The 17428-nt window shown below is 42.3% G+C and overlaps 1 protein-coding gene across 4 annotated transcripts in view; it reads right to left on the bottom strand.

The window, feature by feature from the left end:
• Window positions 1–9081, bottom strand: part of Phldb2 (pleckstrin homology-like domain, family B, member 2) — a 94383-nt gene extending 85302 nt beyond the window's left edge. For all 4 annotated transcript variants that reach the window (XM_013028587.1, XM_013028583.1, XM_013028586.1 and 1 more), the window contains exon 1: window positions 8938–9081. The gene's annotated coding sequence lies outside the window, so the exon portion shown is untranslated. The remainder of the gene's footprint in view (window positions 1–8937) is intronic.
• Between the last annotated feature and the right edge of the window lie 8347 nt (window positions 9082–17428).

The raw sequence follows: 17428 nt of genomic DNA, 5'->3' as shown, positions 1-17428 counted from the left end.
GGTCCCCAGGCTGGTCTCCTTCCGCACTGATGTTTACAGTATGGCTCTGTTATGAATAAAGCATGTACTGATGACATGTAATTGAATTCAGACCTGGCTTACAACAGTCTCTTCAGTGTCATTCTTCCTAGGGACTCTATGCAGGGGGGTGGGGAGGGGGAATCAACTGTGGCCACCAATGGCAGCAGGGGGAGCCTGAAGAGACTGAAAGGGAAAAACTGAGGAATCCATTTCAACCCCCAAGTCCTAAGCTCCACAATGAAGAACAATGGACACACAATCCTCCCTCTCATGTCCACTAATCACATCAAACATGAACGAGGAAAAGGGGGGAGGGAGGCTAATTAGAAGCTTCAGAAAGAACCATTTCCTTTTCTGCAATATTCTCATTTCAGAAATCCAAAGGAAGTCTATTCATCCCTTGTTCCAGAGATACTATGCTTCTTTAAATCCTTCCTCCCCACAAGTCCCCCTCTGCAAACAAATCTTCTTACATTACAAATGTTTCTTCTCAATCCTTGAACCCTCCTCAGGCTCCTCCATCTCTGCAAACAAGCCTCACCTTTCCACATATCTCCATAACCATCTTCAAACATCTCCTTCTGGAAAATACCAGTCTTACTTTTAAATAAGTCTAGATTGCTTTCTATTGATTTTTTGTTGTTGTTGTTGTTTGTCATGGGGCTTGAACTCTAGGCCTGGACGTTGTCCCTCAACTCTTCAGCTCAAGGCTAGTGCTCTACCACTTGAGCCACAGCCCTACTTTCGGTTTTCTGGTGGTTTATTGGAGATAAGAGTCTAATGGACTTTCCTGCCCGGGCTGGCTTTGAACTGTGATCCTCAGATCTCAACCTCCAGACTAGGATTACAGGCGTGAACCACCAGCACCTGGCTCTGTTTTCTATTAATTCTTAAGAATCTTAGCTTAGGTGGTTAGCTAGCTAATCAAGAGCCTGAGGTCAGATATTCTTTGTTCAAAGCCAGCCCCAGCAGAAAAATCTTCATCTTCAATAAATCATCAAAAATCCAGAAGCAGAACTGGGGCTCAGGTGTGTGTGCTAGCCTTGAGCAAAAACACCCAGGGACAGTGCCAAGGCCCTGGATTCAAGCCCCAGTAATGGCCCACCCATCCCCAAAAGCAAAAAGTCCAGTAATGAATTAGTTATAGGATTCTTTAACAAAGAGTTTTTGTGCTATTTCCTAGAATAAGACTTGCTTGTTGGAACTTTAAAGTCCAGCATAGGGGTACGCACCTCCCAGAATTCAGGAGAGACTGAGGCAGGAAGACTGAGAATTCCAAGCAAGCTGGAGCTACATAGTGAGAGTGTGCTTAAAAACACAGACAAAAAGGCACTGGTGGTTCATATCTTTCATCCTAGCTACTCAAGAAGCTGAGAGCTGAGAATCACAGTTCAAAGGCAGCCTGAATAGAAACATCCATGGGACTCTTATCTCGAAATAAGCATGAAAAGGAAAAAGGAAGTGGAGCTATAGCTCAGGTAGAAGAGAACCAGCTTTCAGCAAAATAGCAATGGGACAGCATTTAGACCCTGAGTTCAAGCCCCAGTTCTGGCCCTAAAAATAAATAATAATAAAATAAAATACAAACAAAACAACAAAGTCATTGCTTCAATAAGGTAGAACTATTTACACCCTCTCACACACATACTACATAGTTAGGCTAAGAAAGAAATTTATATACTTTTTAGAATTCCTTTTAAATGTTGATACTATTTCACTGAAAGTAAAGCAATTATTTAGGTAGAAAATCACAGACCCATTTTATCAGTTTCTTCACTGAAACTTCAAACCATTCTAACTCATGATACAAATTTCTGAAAAATTCCTAAATTAATGATTTCCAGATGTTTCTAATCCTAATCGCTGGCATAATGTATCCCTGTTTTTAGTGATTCAACCAAGTTCTCCATGTGCCTAGAAAAATCCTTCTCCATTATACAATCCCTCTAGGAAAGAGGTAAAGCTTAGAGAGGTAGTCATAAAACAACCAGGTGCTGGTGGCTCACACCTGTAATCCTAGCTACTCAGAAGGCTAAGAGCTAAGGATTGAGATTCAAACCTAGCCTTGGCAAGAAAGTCTGTGAGACTATTATCTCCAGTTAACTATCAGAAAACTGGAGTTGTGGCTCAAGGTGGTTAGATCTCTAGTTTTAAGCGAAAAAGCTCAGGGGCAGCACCCAATCCCTGATTTCAAGCCGTCTAACAAAAAGAAAAGAAAAAGAGAGAGAGAGAGAGAGAGTCATAGAATACCTGACTTGAAGGTCTTAATATCTATGTATGATATACACACTTTCCTGACCAGAGAGAAAAGTACCCTAAGTCCTTTATACTCAAAGCTAACATGAAGTAAGGAAAATATCAACACTAGTATCACACAGAAATAAAGATGCTCTACCTCAGCTCTGAAGCTACCATCTCAGTCATGAATTAGAAGCTCTGCCCATGAAAACAAAGTTTTGTCCGTGTGTTTTGCTTAATGATGGGAATACAATCTCAGAAATGAATAGTTAGGTGATATTATCAATGAGCAAATATCATAGAGTGTGATTGTGCATACAAGGATGTATTCCCCATTACTAGGTGATAGAGTCATAATGGCCATCATGTATGAGGTCTATTGTTGATCAAAACATTGCGATGAGATGCACAATTCTACAATAAAATAAGAAAATAATAATGAGCTGAGTGTTGGTGGCTCATGTCTGTAATTCTGACTACTCCCGAGATTGAGATCTGAGGGCCTTAGTTTGAAACCATCAAGAACGGACAAATCTTATCTCCAATTAGCCCGCAAAAATCTGGAAGTGGCCCAGGTGGTAGAGTGCCAGCCTTAAAGGGCTGGAGAAGCCTAGTGAGAGCATGAGGCCCTGAGTTCAAGCCCCAGTTCCAGTATTAAAATACTAATGATAATGATACTACCTTACTTAATAGTTGATTGTGCAGAATGTATATTATAACACTTAACTTTCCCCTTCTTAAATCTATGTGTTTGATTATTTATTGCCTGGAAGCATAAAGGGAAAACTTTTGAAGCAGTTAAGATCAATAAACAATTGGCTAAGTTTAATTTAATTTAAATGAAGGCTAGCCAAAAGACCTAATAAAGAAAAGGGTTATATTAAGATGTTATTGTTAGGGTTATGGTTAATCCACTATTGAGAACATTGGACAGGCTGCCAAGGATGTGAGTCAGGAGACCTGTCCTGCCAACTAACAAGAGAAAGACCTGAAGCAAGTCACATCAGCTATCCTCATCTTGTGCAAGCCAGGGTTCCTCCATATTTAAAATGATGAGAGTAAAACGTGTGCTTTCTGCTCTGACTTTCTGAATTCCCTTAGGTACCAGTTAAATAACAGAAGAGTGCCTGTTACATAATGCAGGAAATGGAAATGACCACAGTACATAAGCATGTTTTACTGATAAGCTTACAGCTACCTAATTGGGAGAAGTTTTCACCAGCTTGGTTCACCATGACATTCCAAAGGGCATGGTTAATTGTTTCGGCATAACATAACTGGTCAGAATGATGTTAATGAAATATAGTACGGGGAGTTGATTCAGTGTGCTGCTGTACAAGAAATAATTTGTCTGCATTCCCATGGCCTGCAATTTCCTTAATAAATCTTAAGCTATTTTTGAAAACCTACTTTGGCAGTGATACAAGCACTTTGGGAGCCAGACATCTCTTTCCAGTCCCTTCTGAATATCTCTTGGCCATAAAGCACGATTCAGATTGCGTCTGGATTGGTCAGAAGAATGCAGGACTTGGCCTTCTTTTCTTTTCACCTACGCTGGATTTAGCAGGCTAATCATGACAAAACAATTCTTAGGGAACTTTAGTAACACTTAGCTTTTTTTTTTTTTTTTTTTTGCTATTTCATAGGTCAAGTCCATAATCCTATTGTCATCTGCAGAAGTCACATACGAGGTTTAAAGAAAACATTCTAAATTTATCAAGACCAGCTTTCCACTAGGCTTAGCAAGATTTAGGAAAGGCTGGCCCTGTTTAAGGGGGTCAGGAATAATTTTAAGATTGGATTCTTTTCTTAAGGTGCAAAATGAAGAAAAGCAATTAATTGAATCAACTTATTAACAAAGTAAATAGAAAGCTCCTACAAAAATCTATTAAAAGCTCCATACAACAGCCTGTTACCTATATGTAGTTTGTTCATTTCTTCATACGGGAAGTGCCTTCCTGTGCCTCAGAAATAAGATTATTATACTTGGGTTTCTTTACCACACTACCTTAAAAATCTTGTCTCTAAAACAGATAGACCACAAAACTGCTTTTCAATAATGTCAAAGAAACCTTCCTAAATATCATGAAAACCGTGTGCCAATTAACCCTAGTAGAGTAAATTCCTGGATGTCACAGAGACAAATTTACCTTAGTGAATAAGTATTTTAAAGAGATTTGAAAACCTGAACTACTTTTTTTGGCTTTATTTTCAAAAGATAAGTCACATTAAGGAAATTCTAATGAATATTTCCAGACATGATTTTACTATTATTATTATTATTATTCACTAAGTCTTCTGTACCAACATGGAAGGGGGAGGAGGTTGGGGGCAGGGCAGGGAGAGGTTTGATTAATAAGAATGACCAGATGGACGGTGGTAATGACAAGGCTCCTGTTCTCCTTAGAGCAGAACCTGCAGGGGGTAGACCTATTAAAAGACTCATTGCTTTGGAGTCATTTCTAAATAGATTACAAGTACTTTGCTTTGAGGTTAACCACTTGGCTGATTGTCAAGATGATCAGAACGCCCTCAGTACCATTCAGAGCTCTGACCTCTCCCAGAAAAGGCACTAAAACGCTTCGGTATTGTGAGACTCTCCCAGATTTCAAGAGTGGATAAAATCATTACTATGGCAGAACCACTGGGCACACGAGATTGGAACCCATCCTCATCTAGCCTAACCTCAACATAATACTATAAATGTGAGAGTATATATGCTTGTAATTGATCCTGTACAACTCCTCTGATAATCAAAAACTCATTGAGATAGCTCTTCTCTAGTAACAGAGCCATTCACAAATATTACACTTTTTTGTGTGTTTTACAAGTACTATACTTATTAAACTTTCTCAGGAAAGTAAGAATAACTTTAAACTACTCATTGTTTCCTTAATGATCAGCAAACAGAATGGTGGAGACTTTAAATATAAGAAGGTGCAATTGAATAGAAGAATGACTTGTTCTGGACAGTTGTTCAGTTAGAAGATTTCTTTTTTCACCAGAAGTATTTTGGATACCTAGTCCCCCCAACCTCACCCCCAAGCAGCCTAGTTTAAATTGCCTAATCAAAGTTCTATGTAATTCCCAATCCAAGTTCTATGCAATTCAGTTCATCTACGAGACCCACTCAACCACTTTGTGGATTTCTCCACAATTGCTCGAAGGATGATCATTTCTTTAGATGGATGCCAGGTGGCTGTTTTCCTCCACATTCTGGAGGCCTCTCTCTTTCCCTTCTGTTCAAGACAACCCTGCCCATTCATGTGCTCTATTTGTAACTGATAAGACAGGGAGAGATGGAAAATCATGAATGTTCTGTTTTGTACCTGCATTCAAAAGCAGCATCTGCTATGCCTGTGGAGCCATCTGTTACCCATTTTGCTATGGAAAGGATGGAGCTGGCCTCAGAAGTGGTGTCACAGGTCACAAGATGGCATTATCTCCTTCTTGAGGTGGATGTACACAGGCTTATGGTTCAGTCACCATAGCTAATGACTCTCTCCCACCCCCACCTATTCAGAGCGAGATCTGTGCTTCGAAACATTTCTGTAGAAACAAGTCCTAAAGTTTGTTTTAATTCCCATTTGCCCAAATATTGATTTTTTAAAATTCTCTCATCCTGAAATGATGTTTGTCCCTTTCTCTCCCAAGTTCTTAAGTCTCCAATCTGTGCATCTGATTTATAAATGAAAAAAAAAAAATCAAAGGGGTGAACTTTGAACTCAGTGATCTTGGAGGCAAGCCTGTGCTTGAACACTGAAAATTCCTGTGATTTTTAAGCCAACTCAAGTGCATCAAGGAACACAAACAACTTCCTTCACAAGTAGGGTACATTAAGACACTTAATGCCAAGTGCAAGAGTCTGCCACAGCCAAAAAGGCTTCTATGACATGATCTCTTTGTGTTGAGCAACAACAGTTAAGTGAGTTCTTAGAGGATCTAAATTAAATTAAAATCTCTAATCTTGTTAATAACTAACCCTGAGGTAATAAAGAGTCTGAAGCTGGACAGTTCTTCGTGCATCCCCTGCATTGTAGGAAGTTTAACAGCATCCAAAGTCCCTATTGACTAGATGCCAGTATTACTCCAACCACAAGTACCACAAGCTGAGACAACCAAAAACACATTGTGCCAGTCCTTGTCCCCTGGAACCCTTCCTTTACCAACTGAGAACCATTGCTTCAATTCACAAAGCTCATCACTTTGGTGTCTGTGTTCAAATGGGTGCCCCTACACAGTTAACTAAAGTCCAGCAGGGATTTAACAGTCAGATTGTAAAATATAACCAGCCTTTGGTGGCTCACAGCTGAAATCCTAGATATTCAGGAGGCTGAGATCTGAGGCTCTCAGTTTGAAGCCAGCTTGGAGGAGGGTTGGGAGGGGGCAGGAAAGTCTCTTGAGGCTCTTATCTCCAGTTAAATACCAAAAGAGCTAGAAGTGGAGGTGTGGCTCAAGTAGAAGTATTTGTCCAAGCCCAAAGTTCAAGCCCCAGTATTGATACAAAAAAAAAAAAAACAAAACACCAAAAACATAAAATAAAGCAAAGGTATTTTACTCGCGTTTTCTAAGTTATCCCTGTGCATATAGCCTGCTTACTAAGGGATGCATTTGGCACAACTTAACTTCAACTACTCAAACGTAACTTCAATTACCCTCTAAAAGTTTCCTAAAATAATCGCTTCTTTCAAGTCACTTCTCCAGTGCACTTAGAACCAACTCTACTTAAACTTTCCAAAACAGAGGTTTGAAGAAGATTGTGTAAAACAGTTTTGTTTAATCATTTAGACTCTTTGTCCCTATTCTGTGTGTGTGTGTGTGTGTGTGTGTGAGAGAGAGAGAGAGAGAGAGAGAGAGAGAGAGAGAGAGTGCACTCACAAACAAATGGTTCTGAAAAGGTTGATAAAGCGGTTGACTTTGACAAGGTAAGGTTGGTGAAAAGAAAGGTTAGCAATTGTTTTATTCCTATTTTCCAAGTATTCCTACTTCAGGATCCTGGCGACTGTCCCCTATAGTGAATTCCCCCTCCCCCAAAGAACAGCAGCTGCCAGCTATAAGCAACAGATTGAACCTTGCAAATGGACTGAAATGATGACTACCCTTGACCAAACATCTCACTTTTTCATTTGTGAGTTGGGCTGGGGTTTGCAAACCTCTGAGTCTCAGAAGGTTCGAAAGGGACACTAGCTGGGAGCAAAAAGGAAAATTCAACTTCCCTTGATATTAAAAGCCCTACCAGCTATCCACTTTTTTGAGATGCTGCAGTTTCTTAAAGTACGCACAATGTTTAAAGTTCACAGTAAATGTAAAAGAAGAGAAAAGCCTTATAAACAACTATGTGGAGGCTACAAAACAGAAACCATGAAAGATACAACTGTTACTTTTCAAAGAACCTTAGCTCTATATTCAAACAAATATTTACACAATTGGGAGCAATGGCACCAGGCATATGGCCACTCTGTTAAAACAGTGGATAACTCTGAAGGTTTATTTATCCCAAAGCCAACTACTCTGTTGCTACCCTACCACGAACAAAGAATTCAAGTGCTCCAAGGGCAAACGTTTAACCTTCTGAATCTCTGAAACTGCTTTAGGTGTTAAGAGCTGGGAGACAAATTTCAAACTGTATAAAGAAAGCCGAATTAGGGAGCTTAAAGTTCACATCCCACACTTGAACATCTACATCTGTAACTTGCACACTGATGTAACTGAAGGGAAACGCGGCTGACAAATATTTACATTAACAGGACTCTACAGTTTCATGCCTCGTCCATTTCCCCTCCCAGCTGCGCTGGGAAGAGTCTAGTTTAGCATCCTAGAACTTCAGAGCGGGACAGATGGAAGACTTTCAGAGAAGGCAAAGCCAGCCAAAGATCGACAGCCCAGAGCCAGACTGCCTGGTCAAAGATCGTGGTCCCTTCCCCTCTTTTACATGAGAAAGGTAAAGGAGGAACCGCTGGAAGCAAGTTCCAGAGTAAAACTCTTTCCAACAGGAAACCCCAGCCCAGGAAGGGACTGCCTGTCAGCCCTCTTAATTTCCTGGCGGTGGCGGGAGTTAGCCAGGTCCACGACGCTTTAATAAGTAATGACTACACGAGCAAAGTTGTTCAATGTTCCAGCAAACAATATCAGCTCCGCCGGTGCTATGCGGAGCGCTGGTGAAAGAGTTGAAACTCACCCCCAGGGCTCCCCTGCCACGAAGTTAGGCGAGGGACGGCCACGCCTAAACGTTGAGGGGCTCTCTCCATGGGGAGCCTTAGTCTTAAAACAAAAGTAGAACCTGAAGCCAAGCTAGCCAGACAAGTGAGTGAAGAGGGTCTTCTCTGAGCCGCGTCCTTCCCACCATCCAGCAGCCGGACGTCTCATTCCCAAGGATCTAGCCCAAGGACCCCGATTGCTCTTTCCTCGAGCATTAGAGTTGTCCCCCCCCAAAAGTTGTTCCCGGAACCCCTAAATATTTGCCGCCTGTGGCTTACGATCGCTCTACCAGGATACCCCTTTCCCTCCAGAATCCTCGCCATCGGAAGTCCACCCAACGTTCCCAGACTCATGCACAATGGGGGTCAGGGTCCCCAGCTCTGGGCTCTGCCCACCCCAGCCGGGGCTTTTGTCCCTGAAGCTTGCAAGAGAAACTAAGGGTGGGGGGGTGGAAAGTCTGCGCCCCGAGCGCCCACTCACCATCTCATCTTCCTTGCCAGCTGGCGCCGTCCCCGGGCCTCTCCGCCCTCTAGGCTGACCCAGGTTCAGGTAGGTTCCTCTCCAGTCCTAACGCAGCTGCAAGCCCGCAGCAGCTCCAGCCACCGCCGCCGCCGCACGCCAGCCCCGAGGCTCCCGACGCCCTCGCGCCGCGCAGCCAGTGCGCCCCTCCCGGGCCGCGGAGGCCACTGCCTCCTCTCCGCCCCCAACCCTCCGCTGCGCAACCGGCGGAGACCAACTCCGCGGCGGGGGTGGCGGTGTCCCCGTGGCGCCACCCGGCAGCGCGCAGCCAGCGCTGCGCCCTCCTCCAGGATCTACTACCGACCCTTCCAACTCCGGCGTGGCGGCGTGACCGGGTGTCCGCAGCCAGCCCGGGAAGACGCGCGGGGTGCGTCCCACCACCCCGGAGGGTCCCCCTCGGGCCGCGATGGTGGGCTCGGCGCGGCTGGGTCCCGCTCTCCCGATCGATCCCCTGGGGGAGCTCTGCCTGGGTACCTGGGTGGTTGGAGCCCTGAGTTCGGAGACCGTTCCTGGCCCGGGCAAGCTTGCTGCAGGGGGTTATCACTGCTGCCTGGCGTGTTCCCCATCCCCCGGCGCCACTTTCTCAAAGCCGCGCTCACAGCCACAGGCTTGAGAGTTTCTGGCTGGCTTTTCCACTGTGGTGGAAGAAGGGCGCGAGAGTTGCATGCCCATCCCGGGATGATGATTACCTTACCCCAGCCCGGTGACGTCGTTTCTGCGGTGGAAGCTCCAGGTGACCGCACCTCCTCCGAACAGGTTAAGGAAGGGCGTCCGGTTTACCAGATTCAAGTGGCAAACAAACAAAAAGTAGGCGAAGAACGACCTCAGGCTAAGATTAGGGGTCTAGAGAGTTTGTACCGCAGGCTTCGTAGCGGTTTAAGTTTCTATGTTTTCCAACCTTTTTTTTTTCCTTCTGAGCTTCAGCCACCAATGAAAACGCAGCTGATGTGAAGATCTGCCAGCTTTGCGTCCTAGCAAGACACAAGGATGGACTGACCCTCAGGGTGGGCCACAATTCCCCTTGGCCCGGGGAAAGGCTAATCTCCTCAAAGTTCCCAGCTAGAGTCTGGGGTTACACCTCAGGAGGATTACAGACCTGGAGGAACTCACAACATCCAGAAAGCTCAAGGGAGAACAAACTGTTTACCTTAGGATAGTGGCAGGCAAGTTTCAGATCCTATAAACACTGGAAGTTAATAAGCTTCTGTGTAATATACCATGAACATACCCACAAGTCACTTAACAAATAGCTCGTTTAATAAACATTTCACCCGTGTAAAGAAAAGTCTGGCAGCTTATTTCAGAGAGAACCTCACCTAAAGAATGCTTAGGGTGTTGTAGACCTTGTTCTTCTCTCCCTGTCTTGGATTTTTGGCCCGTGGAAATATGCATGGGCAAATCCAATAGTTAAATGCTTCACTAATTCTTTCTTCTCTTTCCTCCTCTTTATTGGAGCATTCTCATTAAAGGGCAAAAAAAATTGCTGACTCCATTCCCCCTACAGCTAGTTGTCCTTTCTTTCTGTTCAGCTGTAACAAAACTTGAAGGAATTGTTAAGCTGTCCTTGATTTCTCCCTTTACATTTTATTCCAGCCAGTATTGGTTCCTACTGTTTCTCTAAAATTGTTCTTGTTGAAATAAAGCGGTGTTATTAAAAGGTTGCTTCAAAAGATAATAAATAAATAACAGGTTGCTTCTTTCCAGGCCTTCAGGCCTGTTATCCCAAGTTGGGGGGGCGGGGGGGGGGGAGAAGGGGCTGAAGCAAGAGAAACACAAGTCCAAGGCCAAGGCCGCTTATATAAGGAGTTCTAAGCCAGCTGTGACTATGTAGCCAAGCATGTGCAGGGTCTTTGGTTTGAGCACTAGCATGGGTTGGGAGGGGGGTGGGGGACTTGCTTTTCACCTTTCATTTTAATTCCTTTTAATTCCTTACAGCTGTCAGCAGTAATATGCACTTGATCACATTCTTCTGGAAACACTGTATTTGACTGCATATCATACTTTCATGGTTTTCTTCCTACCCACTGATTACTCCTTTTGCTCTTTATACTGTCAGAGCACTGAGGGTCCAGAGTTCAGACTTTGAACTGTTTTTTATGTACTCTTACTCCCTTGGTGGTCTCTGATTGTCTTACTGCACTAAATACTATCTCAGTCTTACCTCCAGCCTTTCTCCTTCTCCTTGATTTAGAGATTAACAACTAAGCACTTGTAATGGACTTCTCCAGGAAACATTTCCAACATTAGATTCTTAAAATTCCTTCCTCTGTCCCCCCCCCCCCAACCATTCTTTCTCAACTCATCTCCAAACCAGCCCTAAAACCTTGGTGTCAATCCTGACTTTTCTATTTCTCTCCAATCTATCAGGAAATCCACCCTGTTCTGCTACCAATGTAAATCCAGAATTCAACTATGTCCACTGTGATTCCCACCCAGATCTAATCTACCACATTGTCTGGACTTTCCTTCTTTTTACTTTAGTTCTCTGGCAAGATATTCTCAACACAGCAACCAATGATCCTTTTAAAACTTCTGGCAGCACAAACCACTGCTCTGCTCAAAACACTGATGTGGCTTTATCTCGAGCAAAGCTAAAGTCTTTGTTAGGGCCCAGGGAAACACCTGATCTATCATTCTCTGACTTTATCTCCTACTGCCTTCCTTCACTGAGCTCCTACCACAATTCCCTCCTCAAATTTCCTAGAGGATTCCTAGAGAGGCAGGCTTCCATCTATCTCAATTCTCTGCTCCTCTCTACCCAATGTATCTGCAGACCTGGCCTTCCTTCAAGATACTATTTAAATGTCACAGTGCTGCTCAAGCCTATCCTGAAACTCCTTAAAAATTTAAATGCAGTTTCCATGCTATAAGCTTTCATTGTTTTGTATTGACAGAGTTAACACCTTCTATTAGGCTTTTGTGTCAACTGGCTTTCTATGACAGTAACAAATACCTGGGGTAATAAATGTTGAGAGAGAAGATGTCTATTTGGCTCACAGGTGGAGGGGGGGGGGTGGTGTCTGTCTATTTAGGTCTGTGGAAAGGCAACCCATCATGGTGAAAACATTAGAGCAGAAATCCTGGCTTCATGGCCAAGGAATAAACACAAAAGAGAAAGGAACTGCCTGGGTTTTGACAGTTCAGAGGGAGAACCAGGATTCAAAACGTTTGAAATGTAAAACAAAAAACGGCAACTTTGCTAAGCATCCCTTTGTTGCAGAGACCAAGTGAATATTCGTAAAAGATATAAACTAAAGCATTTTATGGTACATCTCTGTAAAGACCTTATTGCCCCATGTAATTGTAATGTGACAATATTGTATGTGTGTGTGTGTGTTAATGACCCAAATAAGTATGGAAAAATGGGAAGTTGTACCCATGAGTCCATCAGGAAAAACAGCTTATATGACCTTCCTGTTGCAGGAAAAGTGTTTTCTTGGCAGGGGTCTTGGCATGAACACTGGAGGAGAACAGAGCTTGGGAAGGTTTGGGAAACCATGAGTAATCCAGCCTGTCCAGCAGACTGCATGTGAGGAGGGAGAAGGGGAGATAAGGCCTAAGAAACTGGGCAGGACTTGGGGGGGCGTGAGGGGGGAGACAGGGATTGGAATGTTAGATATGATGTCATTTCCTTGCTCTACACTCACACTGGCTCTTCCTTGCCTGATAAATGCAGGAAGAGCCAGGAGTTGTGTAGGAAGTACAGACTGTAGAGGGCTAGGAGGAAAGCTGAAGAGGAGTTCCAGACACGAAATTTAGACTGTTAAAAGCTCTACAGATGCTATTTTCTGTGTAAAAGGTCTGAATCTCAAGTCAAGTCTTCCCAACAAAGTATTCATGAAGTTCCAATTAAGGTGCTGAATCTCTGCCCACTGCCTACTGCATCTTCCCCCCCCCCCCCGTATGCTAACTCTAAAGTCATAGACTAGCATTCAGATGGGAATGATAAAGTCAATTAAAAAATCATTATATGGCACCTAGCTCCTACCAGACTTTAGTATTAGTGTCTGGGATAAGTTCTAAATGGTTGAAGAATTCCTTCCTCCCTCTCTTCCTTCTTTCTTTCCTTCCTTCCTTTCTTTCTTCCTTCCTTCCCTCTCTCTCTTTCTTTCTTTCTTTCTTTCCTCCCTTCCTTCTTTCTTTCTTTTCATTGGCTCTGGGGTTTGAACTCATGCCTTCATGCTCTTTCTTCTTGATTGTTTGGCTGGTACTTGGACCACTCGGACCCTGCCTCCAGTCCTGTTTTTGCTGGTTACTTTGGAGATGGAGTCTCACAAAGTTTTCTGCCCTGGCTGATTCCAACTGAGCTCATTTGGATTTCTGACTATCCCCAAGAACCAAAAGTTTCTGTATATTTCAAATATGCATAATAAATGTGATTAATGAAGGTGATTGAAATTTATCCATTGTTGAACTAGAGACCAAGACAAATAAACAAATGAGCAATAAAAACTCTAATATTTATTCTGTTTGATTATCCAAGGTTGATTCCCAAAACATTTCCAAAACTTTAACATGGGTATATTGATATACTAGTCCTTTAATGTTAATATTAGATATAGCCTTCTAAAAATAATAACCCAACAATACACTAGAGAAAATTTACATGTATTGAAATGAATTTGATGGTCAAGAAGTGAATAGAAGGGGCTGGGAAGGTGGCTCAGTGGTAGAGCGCTTACCTTGCATGCCTGAGGCCCTGGGTTCGATTTCTCAGCACCACATAAGCACAAAGAAAAAAGTCGGAAGTGGTGCTGTGGCTCAAGTGGTAGAGCGCTAGCCTTGAGCTGAAGAGCTGAGGGACAGCGCCCAGGCCCAGAGTTCAGGCCCCACAACTGGACCAAAAAAAAAAAAAAAGTGAATAGGATTGTATTTAAAGGCTGTAGTACTCTTCTTCTATACCAGAACTATGGGCTGAGCTTCTGAGACTCTGTTTCCTATTCCTCTAAATAAAATTCCAGTTAGGGTGCAGAGTGGTGGGTCATTCCTGTAATTCTAGCTGGATTGGATGTGATGGCTAGCCTAGATTAAAAACTGTGAGACTCTTTAAAAAATAAGTGCAAAAGAAATGAACACTTGCCTAGCACAGGGCACTAAATGAGTTTCAGCCCAAGTACTGCCAAAATACCATCCCCCAGCAAAATACCGGGTAAAGCCTGAGGACTACCTTCCTTCTTTCCTCCACTGCAGAACTGGAGCTCTGGCAGAAGGAAATGCCCTAAAAGGGTCTCACTCTACTTGTTTGCTGAGCTTTGACAAGCAATGTAATCAAGGCAAATCTGATGTACTATTCTGTTTTCTTCCTGTTAAAAGCTAGCGTTGTGCCACATTCACAAGCTGTCGGAGTAGTTATTCAGGTAGAACATTTCTTATACAGGAAATTGTGAAGGATCCCTATCAATGAAGTTATCATTACATGTGATGAATACTTCATTGATAGTTATCCAAAGAAAGTTATTAGTATTGCATGTTAAATGTTCAATGACTATGCACAGTTGATGCTTTCTTTTCACTGGAAATACTCATCCTTGGTTTTCATTCCAACCCATGAGATTCTCAGGACAAGGAGGTCAGACAGATGCACAAGGAGGAGGGTGCAGACCACATCCACATAGAGATGTCCTTTAGATAAGTAGACTCAAACTTCCCAAACACTGCACGTTGCCCCCACTGGGGGGGGGGTCTGGAAGTAAGTCTATTACAGCCAGTCAACCGCCTCCACAATCTGACATTTTTCTTGTGCCTCTCGTTCTTTATTAACCAATCTATTGCCAATTAATTTTTGCCTAATTATATAGCACTGAAACAGAACCCAGAGCCTGCCCCATGCTAAACACATATTCTAACACAAGGGCTTTATCTTCGACCTTCCCTTCTATGGCTTAAATATCCCTTAGTTTTCCATCTTCTTTGCCTTCAACTTTCACTCCTAGATATGGCCAAGAACAAGCCCAAGGTGAATGTGTGTGGTGGGCAATGATGGAGCCTCATTAAGCCTAAGAGTGAACAATTCTGCCTGTGTAGTAAGCAAAGCAAAGGAATATGGAGGGCCCAAAGGTAAACTAAGATCCACATTTGGAGAAAGCATCTACAGTACCCAAGCTAAGACCATGGGTATTTGGCCATAAGGGAGTCCAGGAGTCCAGGATATATGTTTGTTGCTGGGCAATTAGTTTTTGAAGCTTACTGATGGTGATGATAGTGCTAACTATCCATCCTCTTGTCAGACAGTGGAATTATAATTTCCTAAAGATTCTTGTCTCAATAGCACTTAATAACAATTTCAATTATTTTGTCACTCTTTTCTTCCCTCCTTCTCTTCCAAAAAATTCTAGATTGGAAAGGTTGTATCTTATTTACTTTTATATTCCCAGTGCAGGAAGGCAGACATAGGAGTAAATATTTGTTGAATAAGTCCACAAATTAGTTGCAAATAATGATAATCTAATCTCATCTCTTCAATGCTTAGAATTCTTCCTTGACTCTCCAAAGCCTTTGGGATAAAAATAGGCCAGGAATTCTCAATTTAGCATGAAAATAAACAAAATAAGCCATCTGGTTATTCCAAGTTATTTTCCACCCCTCATCTAATAGTTTACTACTTTCTTCTTCTTCTTCTTCCTATAAAAAAAGGAATGTTTCAACCACCATTAACTGTTTGCAGTCATCATATGTATAACACTTATTCACTTCTTTCTTCATGATCAGTTTAGCCAATAATAGTCAATTCAAAAATCACCCTCTTCAGAAAGCTTTTTCCCAACTCCACGCCTCATGGTGGTTAAGTGATAACATACTTCACATTGTCTTGTGGCATTTCTTTTATCTTCCATATCTATTCAAGATACACCTAGACTCCTAGGTTTATACCAGAACATACTAGCTCCCTCCCTCTATACACTTCCAAATACTTGCTGTACATCTGTGAATGAAGTACTCACCAACTGAGTTCTCACCAAAATGGGATACATCAGTACCTCCATCTTCCTTGGGTTCCTCTCTCTGTGTATCTTTCTCCTCCATCATAATCTTCTGCTGAGTCTCAAAGGAGACACTGGGACTGAAGCCAGCCTGTACAGAACAAGACAAGAGGGATGGTTGGGAAGCTGAACCAACCTCTGAAAACTGAAGGTCAACAGAACTTCTTTAGTGAAACACAGATGTTGACCATCTGGGAAACACTGCTATTGAAGTTGAAAAAGAAACATCCTGGGTCACCACACTATCTCACGCTTACTATCCTGTAGAATGATACCACTTCAACACCACTACTATCACCGCAACAACAGCACACTGAGGGATAGAGAAAATATAGATATTTTCTAATGCAAATAGTATTGAAATTATCGTGTATGTGTGTGTGTGTGTGTGTGTGTGTGTGTGAAAGCACTAGATTTTCTCATGTGTATACATAGCTATAGTAAATTTTAATCTATAACTCAGGCACTATTTTATTAATAATAGAACAATTATAATAATATATGATAAATATTGTATGAATGTGACTTTTTCTGCTTTTACTCTGTCAAAATAACTCATTATTTAGCAACTTCAGTCTTTTATCTCTCCCTATTTTCTTTTCTTTTCTTTTTTTTTTTGTTGGTCATAGGACTTGAACTCTGGGCCTGGGCACTGTCCCTGAGCTCCTCAAGTACTCTACCACTGAAGCCACAGCACTACTTCTGGGTTTCTGGTGGTTTAGTTGGAGATAAATGTCTCATGGACTTTCCTGCCCAAACAGGCTTTGAATTGCAATCCTCAGATCTCAGCCTCCATACTTTTATTAGGTTGAATGATACCACGTTTTCACTTAAAAGAAGCTCTTTATGGCTCCTCACTGGCATATCTAATCACCACTATCACTACTCCTGTGTGAGGAAGCCATTACTAAAGAAAATAAAAGAACACAAGAATAAAAGAACAAAAGAACACTGCAATGCAGCAGCAATCAATATAGTGTTTCAGACAACTACTAAGTATAAATGGGTAAGTATCATATACAGTGTGGACACACTGGACCAAGAAAGGACTTGTATCCCAGGCAGGATGGGCTGTGTAGCTTGATATGTAATCGTACTATTCAGAAAGTTATCAGTTGTTTATTTCTGGGATTTTCCAATTAATATATTTAGACTACAATTGTCTTTTGTTCATGGAAATATAAAATTTGGATAACAAGAACTAGAGATCAAAAGAAAGACCAATTTTTTTGGTCTAGTTGTGTTTGTTAGGATTTGTTGTTGCTTATTTTCTATTTTTCATTCTGAATCTATTTTTTTTTAAATAGGTCCTGAGACTTGAACTTGGGGCTTGCCTGCTGTCCCTGAGCATTTTTTCTCAAGGCTAGTACTCTACCACTTTGAACCACAGCTCCATTCCAGGTTTTCTGGTTTTTTAATTGGAGATAAGAATCTCACGGGGACTTTTCTCCCTGTCTGGTTTTGGACTGTGA

Source organism: Dipodomys ordii, unplaced genomic scaffold (assembly GCF_000151885.1).
Source record: "Dipodomys ordii isolate 6190 unplaced genomic scaffold, Dord_2.0 Scaffold111, whole genome shotgun sequence".
NCBI lineage: Eukaryota > Metazoa > Chordata > Mammalia > Rodentia > Heteromyidae > Dipodomys > Dipodomys ordii.
This window is presented reverse-complemented; position numbering and strand designations above follow the sequence as displayed.